The 15923-nt window shown below is 44.6% G+C and overlaps 1 protein-coding gene across 1 annotated transcript in view; it reads left to right on the top strand.

The window, feature by feature from the left end:
• Positions 1-3558: 3558 nt before the first annotated feature.
• Rin2 (Ras and Rab interactor 2) overlaps positions 3559-15923 on the top strand; it is a 177976-nt gene continuing 165611 nt past the window's right edge. The window contains exon 1 of the mRNA XM_041670354.1: positions 3559-3675. The gene's annotated coding sequence lies outside the window, so the exon portion shown is untranslated. The remainder of the gene's footprint in view (positions 3676-15923) is intronic.

Raw genomic sequence — 15923 nt, 5'->3', positions numbered from 1 at the left:
GTTCCACTGAGCTATGTTCCCAGCTCCTTTTACTTCCTATTTTGAGACAGGGTATCACTAAGTTGCCCTCGCTGGTTTTACATTTGTTTTGTAGCCCAGGCTAGTCTTGAACTCAAGATCTTCTTGCTTCTGCATCCTAAGTGGCTGGGATTACCAGCCTGTCCCACCAGACCTGGCTCCCATAAGAGTTTTAATTTATACATTTCTTTTTTTTTTTATTGAGAAAAGGAGAAAAAAAAAACAAGTTTCCACCTCCTCCCAGCCTCCCATTTCCCTCCCCCTCCTCCCACCCTTCTCCCCCTCCCCCCACTCCTTTCCCCCTCCCTCTCCAGTCCAAAGAGCAGTCAGGGTTCCCTGCCCTGTGGTAAGTCCTAGGTCCTCCCCCTTCCGTCCATATCTAGGAAGGTGAACATCCAAACTGGCTAGGCTCCCACAAAGCCAGCACATTAAGTAGGATCAAAACCCTGTTCCATTGTCCTTGGCGTCTCATCACACCTGTCAGAATGGCTAAAGTCAAAAACACCAAGGATAGCCTTTGCTGGAGAGGCTGTGGAGGAAGGGGTACCCTCATCCATTGCTGGTGGGAATGCAATCTTGTGCAACCACTGTGGAAGTCAGTGTTTTGGTTTCTCAGAAAATTCGGGATCAACCTACCCCTGGACCCAGCAATACCACTCTTGGGAATATACCCAAGAGATGCCCTATCATATGTCAAAAGCATTTGTTCAACTATGTTCATAGCAGTATTATTTGTAATAGCTAGAACCTGGAAACAACCTAGATGCCCTTCAATGGAAGAATGGATGAAGAAAGTATGGAATATATACACATTAGAGTACTACGTTGCGGTAAAAAACAATGACTTCTCGAATTTTGCATGCAAATGGATGGAAATAGAAAACACTATCCTGAGTGAGGTATCCCAGACCCAAAAAGATGAACATGGGATGTACTCACTCATAATTGGTTTCTAATAATAAGGGTCACGGAGTCTACAATAGGTGAACCTAAAGAAGCTAAGTAAGAAGGTGAACCCAAGGAAAAACATATAGTTATCCTCTTGGCTAAGGGAAGTATACATTTCTTGAGAAGTAAGTTGAGCTTTTCTGTGAGAATCCTGACTTAGAATTTCCCACGGTGCACACTAGCTGGTAGACAATCAACACTTCTTTGTCTAACAAGTAGTTGCGACTAGGAAAATCCTTTCTAATTCCACAAATTTGGCTTTCTTACATTCAGAAATTAAACTAAAAGTTAAAATAACTTAAAATTCTGAAGTCATTGATAGTTATTAGACAATGTCAAGTGTGTTAGGAGCCAATGTAAGTCGGGAAGAAGTTTTTGTTCCTTTTGGGAACACAACTTTGTTCATGTCCAGTAACAAATTACAACAGCTGCCCTTCGCTGAGAAGATGCTGGGACATTACCAGAAAGGCCAGGACACTTTCCCAAGTTATTCCAGCTGCTTCCCTCTGCCTCTCGGAGCCACAGGCAGCCTGTTTCTCATTTCAGTGTACGACTCTGCTTTTCCTCTATTTTAAGTGACTGGTGCTTTGTGTTTCTGTAGAGAACTTTGCACCGTGTCCTACCCCTTCAGTGTGAATTTGGTCTGGTGCTTCTACTTTAAATGCTTTAATTCTGGCTACTTAAGCTATGGTGTTTTTTGATGTCAAGTCCTTTTGGAAGCTGTCTAGTAACATTTTACCTGATGGGTAATCCTTCCCACCCCTGCTGTGGATCCTCCAAAGACTGTTGGAAACACTTCTGCGTGATCCTACAGTGGTCATGTAAATTGGGTCGCGTTGAGCAGCCTTTCATTCTCTGTTGTGCCCTTGTGGAAAGGACGCTGGAAGCCTAAAACTACAGAGCATATGTCATGAGGGCTCCATGCTAGACCATAGTGAACTATTAGGTACCCTGTGACAGCCTCCTCTTTTAAGAGTCATGTGACCCTTCTGTCACCTCCTAGAGTGCCATTCTGTTAAATCCAAATGACAAATGTATGCCAGAATCCTAAAACTGGGTCAGAAAGTCCTGATGCAAAGACCTGTCTTGTCTCATGCTCTCTCTGCGGTCCTCAGACAATGGATGCCATAGGGCCAGGACCCTGAACAGCGTACAGTGAGGTGGCATCACTAAGGAATGTGAGCTCTCTACTGTGAGGATCTACAGCAGCACCTTTTAAGGATTTCTCATATGGAGAAGCTGTGTGAAAACACAGACGTGAAATACAATCGGAGGAAAACACTTAAGCCCAGGCAGGATAGGAAGTACATGTGAGTTCAACCTCGCTTGTTTCACAAAAAGATTTGGTGTAGAGTAAGGATGTTCAAATGGGCAGCTACGCTACAGTGAGAGCTGAGTTTCAGGGTCACAGACGGCCTTTTAGAGTTTGAGGAAAGTGAAGGTGTGAGGGAGGGTATGACTGGCGGCGTTTCATCAATGTGTCTTTTCGTCTTGTACACATGGGCACTGCTACAGACCATATGGAAGACACATGTACTACTGTGGGTAGAAGCCAAGTAAGTGTGGGGGCCGTTAATCACCTGGTGATGGGTTCTCAGCCTCCACTCCATGCCAGAATGGTCTGAAAGGCGGGACTGCGCTGCCGGTGCAGGGTAGTGCTGTCCCTGTGTAGGTGCTGTCCTAATGGATTCTGGGTGTGGCCCAGCTGCATTCTACCCAGACCTAAAAGTTGAATCTTAAGTAACTAGAGAGGGCCGTGAAGGATATTACAGGCCAGATGTGAAGGATGGGTGGACGTGATACTTGCAGGGAGTAAAGAGGGAGTCTGAGATCAGTGTAGAGCCTGTTGGGGAAGGGGGATGGTGAAGAGCAGGAGAGGTAAAGGAAAAGGAATGAAATAATGGTGGGAAGTCATCCTAAGAATGTGCTGAGCAAGGGGCATGGGCATAATTAACATTTATTTAGAAAAGTCATGTTTGGGTGTTTATCAGTTAATATACAACATGCGAGAAAGAATCCGAATGAAAACTGTCCACCCATGGCGACAGTGAAAGGGACTCTCAACTGGGATCTATCTTTATGTTCTGCTTCCCTGCATGAATGTGACGGTTGTATCTGTGGGCTAAGGCAACTTGGAAATGGTAGGGTATTGACAGAAACACTTGACAGTGAAGTGTGTGGTTGGGTGGGAATCCACTCCGGAACCCCGGGGTGGAAGATCAAAGCCTCTTTGCAAAGAGTAAGGAAGAAAACACGTCACATAATTGATAGTGACAACAGGATGACTGTTGATCCGTCCTTTGTTTAAGGAAGACTGTTGGGAGTCTTCAAATTCTGAGCAGCAGCTGGGAATTTGGAGGGCATTTCTGGTTCAGGAGGCCCCCCTCCCCATTTCCTGACCCAGAGGTAGGGCTGGGGTCAGCATGGGCAGGAGAACCACCCCTGATCTCCCATCTACCAATGTCCTTCCAGAGCCTGCAGGAAACAAGTCACCTGTGTGCTCACTCATGGTGCTTTTCACTGCACCCAAAAACCTCACCGGAGAATTCTGTGTGTTGCAGATGGAGACCTGAGATAGAGACTTCTGAACCTCCACCAGGAGAGATCAAATGTACGAGCCTTCAGAATTCCACAGCCGCCAGGCGTGAACTGAAGTCGGCCAGGCCTGAACTGGAGTGAGAGGAGAGAGAGAGATGCTGGTCTGACCGGGTATGTAGACATGAGACGATGAAACCGCTCAGCACTTGGTTTTTTTCCAGTCCGGTCGTTGAGGTGGGGAGATATTCTGTGCCGGCTTTGGAAAGTTGTCATGGCAACTGTTTGCAGGGGGATTCCATCCATGAGGTAGCAGGAGCAGAGCCTCTCCAGAGTCAGGACATCTTAGGAATCATTGACCACATGCCAGGCACAGCCTTAATAGGTTAGCTGGCTTAATTTTCACAAGAGCTGAATGGGGCAGGCATTGCTATTGGCACTGAGGGTCCATCTGGAGCATAAAGAAGGTAGAGTTAGTCTGGGTGTTTACCAACAGAAACTGTGTGACTTTTCCTTCTCCCTGCACCACTGTTTCCTTTTTTCGTAGAACTGTACATTTCTACCTATCGGGAAATAGCATGGAAAAGTACCAGTTGAGAGCCTGTGACAAAGACCAACAATGGTCACAATGGCATTACCTCTCTTCCAGAATCTTGCTACTCCTCCGATTATAAGGTCCACTTTCCTTCTGAGCAGGACTTAGTGACTGAATTGACACATACCACAGGGGAGGAGGGATACCAAACATGTTTAAAGCAAATGAGACATGGTTTTTGCTTGACTTACTTGGGACCTGTGGTCTTGAGAGGCAGCCACCATGCTGTAGGGAAAACAGGTCCCAGTTCCAATTAACAGGCCATGGACATATGAGTGAAACTCTAGAAGGCTGGAGTAGCCTTCAGTTCGCCTCCACTGATGTCTAGTAAGATGGAGACAAGCTGTTCTTGATGAACCATCCTCGCTGAGCCCTGCCCTTGGGGCAGAGTGTGAGCATAGCAAACACAGCTGTTTGGGGCTATTCGTTTCAGCTCACAGCCACACCATTTAAGGTAGTTATCATAGCATTCATTTATAATGAAGAAAGCCAAGATCATGGGAAATTAAGTGATGCACCCAAGGCCACATAGCTAGCTAGTGAGTTGCTTGTCTTGACCTAAGGTCTTCTATATTTCCAGCTTGGTACTCCTTACTGTGGACTCTAGTTAGCTGCCCCCTGTCCTGGTCTAAACATAGAGTCCTCCATGTGCTAGGTCTTCTGTGCTAGATCTGGTGTCTGCTCATGTTACATGCAACATGTTGTCTGTCATGCAAAAGAACTGCTCTTAGCCCGCGTTTGACCTCGTGAAAGTCAAGGGTGGGTTTGTCATAGATGCTTTCTCTCTTTTCTCCTGGCGTAGCTCTCAACCTAGCAGAGCAGGGCAGAGTGTGCATGAAGTCCACGGCAGAGGGGATTAATATGGATTTCTGTCGCAGTGACGACAGCAGGGGGAGAGTTCTATCTGCTGGTACCCACGTCTTCTCCTGGCAGTGGAAACCTGTCTTTTGAGGCTGTTCAAAATAAACTGAGGCCAGGCATGGTAGTGCATGCCTGTGACCCCAGCATTTAGAAGACCAAGCAGATGGAGCATAAATTCAAGGCTAACCTCGTCTGTGGCTATAGCTCAGTGGTAGGGAGCTTGCCTAGCAAGGACAAGGCTCAGGGCTCGATCCCTAATAACACCCTTCCCCCCAAAACAAAACAAGAGAAAAAGTAAACAGCAGCAATAAAAAATTATTTTTAATTTTACATTTTGTGTGTGTGTGTGTATGTGGTGGAGAAATACCTCATGGGAGTCAGTTCTCTTTTTCCACCGTGTGAGTTCCAGGAATTCAGGTTCTCAAGTGTGGTGGCAAGTGCTTTTTCCTGGTTCCACGATAATATTTTAGACATCAGGCAACTGAAACATAGAGTTCCAGAGAAGTGGTGTGGGAGCTCCACTGACAGAGGCAAGGAAGAGTCCCCGGAGTAGGGGGTGTTTTTAGAGTCACAGACATAAAGTAAAGAAAATATTGGGTATGATTATAAGATGGTCATATTTAGTTTCTCCCACTAGAAATACAAGAAACAACTTGACATTCCACTTAAGTCTGCAAATCAAACAAAGCTGAGGTCACTTCTAAGGACCAGCTGGTTTTGTCTGCTCAGGGTATGACAGTTCCGGCATCCGCATCCGTTTTAGTTAACTTTAACGGAGCTGAAGCTGTCTTTCTTGCTTCCTCAGCTCTATCCTCTTAGATAAAACATCTTTGTATTGAACTTGTATAAGTAAATGTAGCTAATAAGATGTAGCTGTCAAGTAAACAATAACAGGAACTGCCACAGGGCATCCTGTGCTTCATTAGATTGGTAAGACAGTGAAAACGTCGTTACGTCATTAATGGGGAAGAGCAAACGTCTACCCCTGGAAAAGACTCAGGGATGTGCTGTGGTTACTGTAGTAGCTACTTTTCCTATTCTTATGATCAAACTCCTGATGAAGTACCTTAAGAAAGGAAGGGTTTATGTGGGCTCATGGTTGAGGATTCAGTTCACCATGGCAACCTGGGAGCAAAGGCAGCTGGTCACATTGGGTACATAGTCAGAAAGCAAAGAGAAGTGATTGCTGGTGCTCCCCCATTTTTTGTTCAACCCGAGAACCCGACCCATGCTATGGCACCACCTACATTCAGTGTGAATATTCTGCTCAGTTTTAGGTATTCTGTCTTAGCATCAGGAGTGCAGGGTGTAGTGCAGATAGTAAGTTTGTCGTTTCAGTTGGCTTTGCTCACAGGAATTGTGGTGCTGGTTTTCCACCTTGTGTGTGTGACTTTCACTACCATTATGTAGGAACCAAGAGCAAAGAAGTACTGGCTATTACAGTGTAAATAAGTGCTGGCTATGACATTTATTAATGTATTACATAGAAACGTATTAGCCCTACTATAGCCAGTACTTATCTCTATACTTAGAATCTATAAGAACCCAGAAGTAATGGAGGTGGCAGCAAAATAACATGGAAGTTCTTTATATTACAAAACCTGGAAAAATTTGTCAAAAATGTTAGGTAACTTTAACTCTTTCACTGTATTTTGTATTAGCTAGTCTATTAACTAGTTAGCATTGCTACCTAAAAACCTACCCCAAGATGAGATATGCCTCAGAAATTGGGAGCACGGGCTACTCCTCCAGAGGACCCAAGTTCAATTCGAAACACCCACATGACAACTAACAACCATCAGTAATTCCAGTCCTGGGGGATCTGATGCGCCCTCTGACCTCCATGGGAGCTGTACATACATGGTATGTGGACATACATGCAGGCAAAATACACATAAAATTAAAAATAAAATGTAAAGAATCCCTACTGCAAAACTTAGGAAGGGTTGAATATCCCTTCTGGAAATGTTTAAGATCAATAATTTAGGATCGATAATGTTTCAGACTTTAGAGTTTTTTTTCTCCAACTTTCCAAATATCTGTATTGGGGCTGGAGAGATGGCTCAGCGGTTAAGAGCACTGACTGTTCTTCCAGAGGACCTGAGTTCAATTCCCAGCAACCACATGGTGGCTCACAACCATCTGTAATGAGATCTGGCGCCCTCTGGCCTGCAGGCATACATGGAGGTAGGCTTTCTATACATAATAAATAAATAAAATCTTTTAAAAAATTAGAAAAAGACAAGATCTCCTGAGTAAATTGGGACCATGGGGACCTTGGGGGAGGGTTGAAGGAGGAGGAGAGGCAGGCAGGGGAGCAGAGAAAAATGTAGAGCTCAATAAATATCAATAAACAAAATCAAAAAAAGTGAATCCAAATATCTGTATTGGTTTTGCTGCTTAGACATCCCTAACATGAAAGTTGAAACACTCTAAAAAGTTTTAAATTTTCATAATAAGTTTGTATCTTAAGTAGCCATTGATTTAGCTCATAATTGGAGCATGGCCCAGCTGGTGTACCTAGGCCAGCCCAGCTCCGTTTTTGCATCACAATCCTCTGCCAGTTTGTTAAGGGAAGGTGGCATCAATAGGGTGGCTGCCCTTGGTTCTGCCTGTCTCCAGCCTCTCGTCTGAGCCTGTTGACATGGAAGCATGGCTCAGAGAAAAAGGAGCAGATAGGCTTCTGTGAGGCTTGGCCTTGAACTGTGGGACTCCCTGACTTCCTACTGGAAAAGCAAATAGCTGGACGGACCAGATTCAAGAAAGCTTCAGCCCTTGACAGGGGAAGGGGCATCTAAACCACCTTGCAAAGGGAGGTGACACAGGGCACAAGGGGTGAATGAGAGCACATCCTTGAGACCTAATGTGTAAATATGTAAATATTTTACTGGCGTAACTAACAATATTCCGAAGAGGGATGCTAGAAGGGAAGCCATTTGTGTGGTTTATAACACATGACAAAAATCTAATGGGATTGAGAAGAAAGGGTGCTGAGATGCTGAGAGGGTCCTAGAACAGAAAAGCTGCACACAACCCCTTGTATCCAGGGCACTGTCTGCAAAGGCGGGATTAAGATGCAGACAGCAGAGCACAGTCCGTGACAGGTTCTCCTGTTTTGCTCTTTTGTCTTCTTCTTGATGGGGGCTGGAGTAACGGCAAGCAATGAGTGTTTGGTAGACAGAATGGAAGTAAAAAATAAGAAAGTAATTTCATCTGTCACTCAGTGACACCTTAATTTGACAAGGCTGGAATGCTAGTTCTGCATACTTCTTGACATTGTGGCTTCAAGCTCTATGCAGTTTTGTGTATTGGAGGAGTACAGAATTGTGGGTATGGGGTAATGGTCTGTTTCCTGCATCCTTCTTTTCTAACTGAAGTTAAAAGTTAAGGAAGGCTTCAACTACGCAATGCTTGGCCTCTTACCCCTACTCTCTCTGTTACTACTTTAGTCATAGCAGCCTAGTCAGGGTGGGATTACAGCCAATCTTCCCCATCTCTGAACCTGTAACCGTGGTTTTGATAGAAAACATAAACAAGCTCAGATTAACCAACTGGTTAATAGAAGAAGATCTAACTATCTGTTATGTCCAAGAAACTCATATGCAAAGGCATTTCTTAACTGAAGTTCACAGGCCGGAAATCAGCCTACTATGCAAATGGGAACTGAAGATGGTAATGTAGTAATTTTGTATCAGATAAAGAAGACTTCAAAAGAGGCCACTGCCTACTAATAAAGGCAACAGTTCATAGGTAAAATGTAACCATTGTAAATATTTATGCACTGGATTGTGGGCCTCCCAGTTTCATAAAGCAGATGCTACAAAGCTGATACAAGAGTGAGAGACTTTCATACCCAGTTCTCATATCTACATTGGACTTCCCCACTGAAAAATCAGTAAAATAAATAAATAAAAATAAAGAACCTTCAAATTAAAATGATTCCATTGACCAAATGAACTTAACAGATATCTATAGAAAATATTCTACCAATAGAGAAGGAGGACACATTTCTCAAGGGAAAATAAAGAGTTCCTAGAACTGAATGAAATGAGAATACAACCTCTCAGACCTCCAGAGTGCAGCCCAGGCAGTCCTAACAGGAAGTTTACAGTTATGAGTGCTTGCATTAAAACATCAGATCTTGATAAGTAACTTAATTGTGCACTCCAGGGTCCCCCCCCAAAAAAAACCCCAGAAAAATAAAACCCAAGTACATTAGATGGAAAGAAATGATAAGGACTAGAGCAGAAACTAATGAGATAGAAACTGAAAGAACAATGTTGATAATAATTTAAAGAGTTACAGAGGCGGAGCGGCGGCGGCCAGACGCACAGAGGCGGAGCGGCGGCGGCCAGACGCACAGAGGCGGAGCGGCGGCGGCCAGACGCACAGAGGCGGAGCGGCGGCGGCCAGACGCACAGAGGCGGAGCGGCGGCGGCCAGACGCACAGAGGCGGAGCGGCGGCGGCCAGACGCACAGAGGCGGAGCGGCGGCGGCCAGACGCACAGAGGCGGAGCGGCGGCGGCCAGACGCACAGAGGCGGAGCGGCGGCGGCCAGACGCACAGAGGCGGAGCGGCGGCGGCCAGACGCACAGAGGCGGAGCGGCGGCGGCCAGACGCACAGAGGCGGAGCGGCGGCGGCCAGACGCACAGAGGCGGAGCGGCGGCGGCCAGACGCACAGAGGCGGAGCGGCGGCGGCCAGACGCACAGAGGCGGAGCGGCGGCGGCCAGACGCACAGAGGCGGAGCGGCGGCGGCCAGACGCACAGAGGCGGAGCGGCGGCGGCCAGACGCACAGAGGCGGAGCGGCGGCGGCCAGACGCACAGAGGCGGAGCGGCGGCGGCCAGACGCACAGAGGCGGAGCGGCGGCGGCCAGACGCACAGAGGCGGAGCGGCGGCGGCCAGACGCACAGAGGCGGAGCGGCGGCGGCCAGACGCACAGAGGCGGAGCGGCGGCGGCCAGACGCGGCGGAGCGGCGGCGGCCAGACGCGGCGGAGCGGCGGCGGCCAGACGCGGCGGAGCGGCGGCGGCCAGACGCGGCGGAGCGGCGGCGGCCAGACGCGGCGGAGCGGCGGCGGCCAGACGCGGCGGAGCGGCGGCGGCCAGACGCGGCGGAGCGGCGGCGGCCAGACGCGGCGGAGCGGCGGCGGCCAGACGCGGCGGAGCAACACCGCATACAGGAAGAGGCTTTCGGGGACCGGCGCAGAGACAGACCCAAGCGGCGGGAACAGGCGTGCAATAAGGAGAGCAGATCGCCCTACTACAATCGAATCAAAGAGGTAGGCCTTTGGTTGGCCAGGTCACTGGCACAAGGGGAGCCTGGTCCTGTCCTGAAGATCCTTCAGAGGGGTGAGAGGGTTCTTGGCCTGCAGCAGGAACCACGAAAGAGAGTGAGGGCATTTTGTAAGCGGAGCCCTTGGCCAGCAGGGAAACCTGATCCGGTTTTTAAAGGACCCATTGGATAGGATCAATAGGAGGAGATGGGCAGGCGTCAAGGCAAGAATTCTCCCAATAATCCGAAAAACAACATGAAAACATCAGAACCCAATGATCTTACAACAGAAGTATTTGAACAACCTAACACAGAAGAAATGGAAAAAATCGACTTTATGAAGATAATAGAGTCCCTTAAACAACATGTAAAAAATGCCCTTATAGAAATGGATGAGAAGTATAACAAAAAGTTTGAAGAAATGAGTAAATACGTACATGATACCCTGGGAAACCAAGAAAAAAACATCAAACAGGTAATGGAAACAGTTCAAGAATTGAAAACTGAAATGAAGGCAAAGAAGAAAATACAAACTGAGGACCAGCTGGATATGGAAAATCTAGGCCAACGAGCAGAGTCTACAGAAACAAGCATAATCAATAGAATACAAGAGCTAGAAGAAAGACTCTCAGATGCTGAGGACACCATAGAGAAAATAAACGAACAGATCAAAGAAAACAGCAAAGCCAACAAATTCTCAACACAAAACATTCAGGAACTATGGGACACAATAAAAAAACCAAACCTAAGAATAATAGGAATAGAAGAAGGAGAAGAGTCACAGCTCAAAGGCCCAGAAAATATTTTCAACAAAATTATGGAAGAAAACTTTCCCAACTTAAAGAAAGATATTCACTTAAATATTCAAGAAGCATACAGAACACCAAACAGACTGGATCAAAGAAAAACATCTCCTCGCCATATAATAATCAAAACACAAAATATACAGGTTAAAGAAAAAATATTAAGAGCTGCAAAAGAAAAAGGGCAAGTAACTTATAAAGGTAAACCGATCAGACTTACACCTGACTTCTCGATGGAAACTATGAAAGCCAGAAGGTCCTGGATAGAGGTTCTGCAGAAGCTAAGAGACCATGGATGCAAACCCAAACTACTATACCCAGCCAAGCTATCATTCATTATCAATGGAGAAAACAAAACATTCCAGGATAAGAACAAATTTAAACAATACGTAGCCACAAATCCAGCCCTACAGAAAGTAATAGAAGGAAAATCGCAACCCAAGGAATCCAACACTGCCAACACTGCCTACAATAACCCAGGCATCTAATGACCCTTCACGAGCACATCTCAAAGAAGGGAGACAATCTCTACTACCAAAAGCAATAAGAATAACCGGAGTAAACAACCACTGGTCATTAATATCACTTAATATTAATGGGCTCAATTCACCTATAAAAAGGCACAGGCTAAAAGATTGGATACGAAAACAGGATCCAACATTCTGCTGTTTGCAAGAAACACATCTCAACCACAAAGACAGGCACCTACTCAGAGTAAAGGGTTGGGAAAAGGTGTTTCAAGCAAATGGTCCTAAGAAAAAAGCAGGTGTGGCCATACTAATTTCTAACAAAACTGACTTCAAACTAAAATCAATCAGAAGAGACCGAGACGGTCACTTTATACTCATAACAGGAACAATTCATCAGGAGGAGGTCTCAATCCTGAATATATACGCCCCCAATATAAAAGCACCTACTTATGTAAAAGAAATATTACTAGAACTCAAGGCAGACATCAAACCACACACACTAGTAGTAGGAGACTTCAACACACCTCTCTCTCCAAGGGACAGGTCAATCAGACAGAAACCTAATAGAGAATTAAGAGAATTATTGGAGGTAATGAAACAAATGGACTTAACAGACATCTATAGAACATTCCACCCAAATAGGAAAGAATATACCTTCTTCTCTGCAGCTCATGGAACCTTCTCAAAAATTGACCACATACTCGGAAACAAAGGAAACCTCCACAGATACAAAAAAATATCAGTGTCCACCTGTGTCTTATCAGATCATCACGGATTAAAATTAGAAGGCAACAACCACGCTGCCCCCAAAAAACCGACACACTCATGGAAACTGAACAGTCAACTACTGAACCACACCTGGGTCAAGGAAGAAATCAAGAAAGAAATTAAAGTCTTCCTTGAATTTAATGAAAATAAAGGGACAACATACTCAAACCTATGGGACACAATGAAAGCAGTGCTAAGAGGAAAGTTCATAGCACTAAGTGCCCACTTAAAGAAAACGGAGAATGCATACATTGGGGACTTAACAACACACCTGAAAGCTCTAGAAAAAAAAGAAGCAGATGCGCCCAGGAGAAGTAGAAGACTGGAAATAATAAAACTGAGAGCTGAAATCAACAAAATAGAAACACAGAAAACAGTCCAAAGAATCAATGAAACAAAAAGCTGGTTCTTGGAGAAAATCAACAAGATCGACAAACCCCTATCCAAACTAATTAAACGACAGAGAGAGAACACGCAAATAAATAAGATCAGAAATGAAAAGGGGGACATAACCACAGACACAGAGGAAATTCAGAGAATCATTAGATCTTACTACAAAAGCCTGTATGCCACAAAACTGGAAAATACAAAAGAAATGGACATTTTTTTAAATAAGTACCACATACCAAAGCTAAACCAAGACCAGGTGAATGATCTAAATAGACCAGTTTCTCGCGAAGAATTAGAAATGGTTATCAAAAATCTCCCTTCGAAAAAAAGCCCAGGACCAGATGGTTTCAATGCAGAATTCTACCAGAACTTCCAAGAAGAACTAATACCTATACTCCTTAATGTATTTCACAATATAGAATCAGAAGAGTCATTGCCAAATTCCTTTTATGAAGCTACAGTTACCCTGATACCAAAACCACAAAAAGACCCAACCAAGAAAGAGAATTACAGACCGATCTCACTCATGAACATCGACGCAAAATTTTTCAATAAAATACTGGCAAACCGAATCCAAGAACACATAAGAAAAATTATCCATTATGATCAAGTAGGCTTCATCCCAGAGATGCAGGGCTGGTTCAACATACGCAAATCTATCAATGTAATCCACCATATAAATAAACTGAAAGAAAAAAACCATATGATCATTTCACTAGATGCTGAAAAAGCATTCGACAAAATTCAACACCCCTTTATGATAAAGGTCTTGGAGAGAATAGGGATACAAGGGTCCTACCTAAATATAATAAAAGCTATTTACAGCAAGCCAACAGCTAACATTAAATTAAACGGAGAAAAACTCAAAGCCATCCCACTTAAATCAGGAACACGACAAGGATGTCCACTCTCTCCATACCTCTTCAATATAGTGCTTGAAATTCTAGCAATAGCAATAAGACAACATAAGGAGATCAAGGGGATTCGTATTGGAAAGGAAGAAGTTAAGCTTTCGTTATTTGCAGATGATATGATAGTGTACATAAGCGACCCCAAAAATTCTACCAAAGAACTCCTACAGCTGATAAACAGCTTTAGTAATGTGGCAGGATACAAGATCAACTCCAAAAAATCAGTTGCCTTCCTATACACTAAGGATAAGGAAGCAGAGAGGGAAATCAGAGAAGCATCTCCTTTCACGATAGCCACAAATAGCATAAAATACCTTGGGGTAACCCTGACCAAGGAAGTGAAAGATCTACTTGACAAGAACTATAAGTCTTTGAAGAAAGAAATTGAAGAAGACACCAGAAAATGGAAAGACCTCCCTTGCTCTTGGATTGGGAGGATCAACATAGTAAAAATGGCAATTCTACCAAAAGCAATCTATAGATTCAATGCAATCCCCATCAAAATCCCATCAAAATTCTTCACAGATCTGGAGAAGACAATAATCAACTTTATATGGAAAAACAAAAAACCCAGGATAGCCAAAACAATCTTATACAATAAAGGATTGTCTGGAGGCATTACCATCCCTGACTTCAAACTCTATTACAGAGCTACAGTATTGAAAACAGCTTGGTATTGGCATAAAAACAGAGAAGTCGACCAATGGAATCGAATAGAAGACCCTGACATTAACCCACAAACCTATGAACACCTGATCTTCGATAAAGGAGCTAAAAGTATACAATGGTAAAAAGAGAGCATCTTCAACAAATGGTGCTGGCAAAACTGGATGTCAATCTGTAGACGAATGAAAATAGATCCATATCTATCACCATGCACAAAACTCAAATCCAAATGGATTAAAGACCTCAATATCAGTCCGAACACACTGAACCTGATAGAAGAGAAAGTGGGAAGTACTCTACAGCACATGGGCACAGGAGACCACTTCCTATGTATAACCCCAGCAGCACAGACACTAAGGGCATCATTGAATAAATGGGACTCCCTGAGGCTGAGAAGCTTCTGTAAAGCAAAGGACACTGTCACTAAGACAAAAAGACAACCCACTGACTGGGAGAAGATCTTCACCAACCCTGCTACTGACAAAGGTTTGATCTCCAAAATATATAAAGAACTCAAGAAACTAGACCGTAAAAGGCTAATCAACCCACTTATAAAGTGGGGCACTGATCTGAACAGAGAATTCTCAACAGAAGAAGTTCAAATGGCCAAAAGACACTTAAGGTCATGCTCAACTTCCTTAGCAATCAGGGAAATGCAAATCAAGACAACTTTAAGATACCACCTTACACCTGTCAGAATGGCGAAAATAAAAAACACCAATGATAGCCTTTGCTGGAGAGGTTGTGGAGAAAGGGGTACACTCACCCATTGCTGGTGGGAATGCAAACTTGTGCAACCACTCTGGAAAGCAGTGTTTCGGTTTCTCAGGAAATTCGGGATCAACCTACCCCTGGATCCAGCAATACCACTCTTGGGAATATACCCAAGAGAGGCCCTATCATACAACAAAAGTATATGCTCAACTATGTTCATGGCAGCATTGTTTGTAATAGCCAGAACCTGGCAACAACCTAGATGCCCTTCAACGGAAGAATGGATGAAGAAAGTATGGAATATATACATATTAGAGTATTACTCAGCAGTAAAAAACAAGGACTTCTTGAATTTTGCATACAAATGGATGGAAATAGAAAACACTATCCTGAGTGAGGTAAGCCAGACCCAAAAAGAGGAACATGGGATGTACTCACTCATATTTGGTTTCTAGCCATAAATAAAGGACATTGAGCTTATAATTCATGTTCCTAGAGAAGCTAAATAAGAAGGTGAATCCAAAGACAAACACATAGGCATCCTCAGGAATATTAACCTTCATCAGGCGATGAAAGGAGACAGAGACAGAGACCCACACGGGAGCACCGGACAGAAATCTCAAGGTCCAAATCAGGAGCAGAAGGAGACGGAGCACGAGCAAGGAACTCAGGACCACGAGGGGTGCACCCACACACTAAGACAATGGGGATGTTCTATTGGGATCTCACCAAGGCCAGCTGGCCTAGGTCTGAAAAAACATGGGATAAATCCGGACTAGCTGAACATAGCGGACAATGAGGAATACTGAGAATTCAAGAACAATTGCAGTGGGTTTTTGATCCTACTGCACGTACTGGCTTTGTGGGAGCCTAGGCAGTTTGGATGCTCACCTTACGAGACCTGGATAGAGGAGACCAAGTCCAAAGCAATGAAGAGCATAAAGCCAGAGACAGCTGGAAAAAAAAAAAA

The sequence above is a fragment of the Microtus oregoni genome, unplaced genomic scaffold (assembly GCF_018167655.1).
Source record: "Microtus oregoni isolate MIOR12 unplaced genomic scaffold, Mior012 000020F_ref0000438, whole genome shotgun sequence".
NCBI lineage: Eukaryota > Metazoa > Chordata > Mammalia > Rodentia > Cricetidae > Microtus > Microtus oregoni.
Note: the sequence above shows the minus strand (reverse complement) of the source record. Positions and strands in the feature narration are given on the sequence as shown.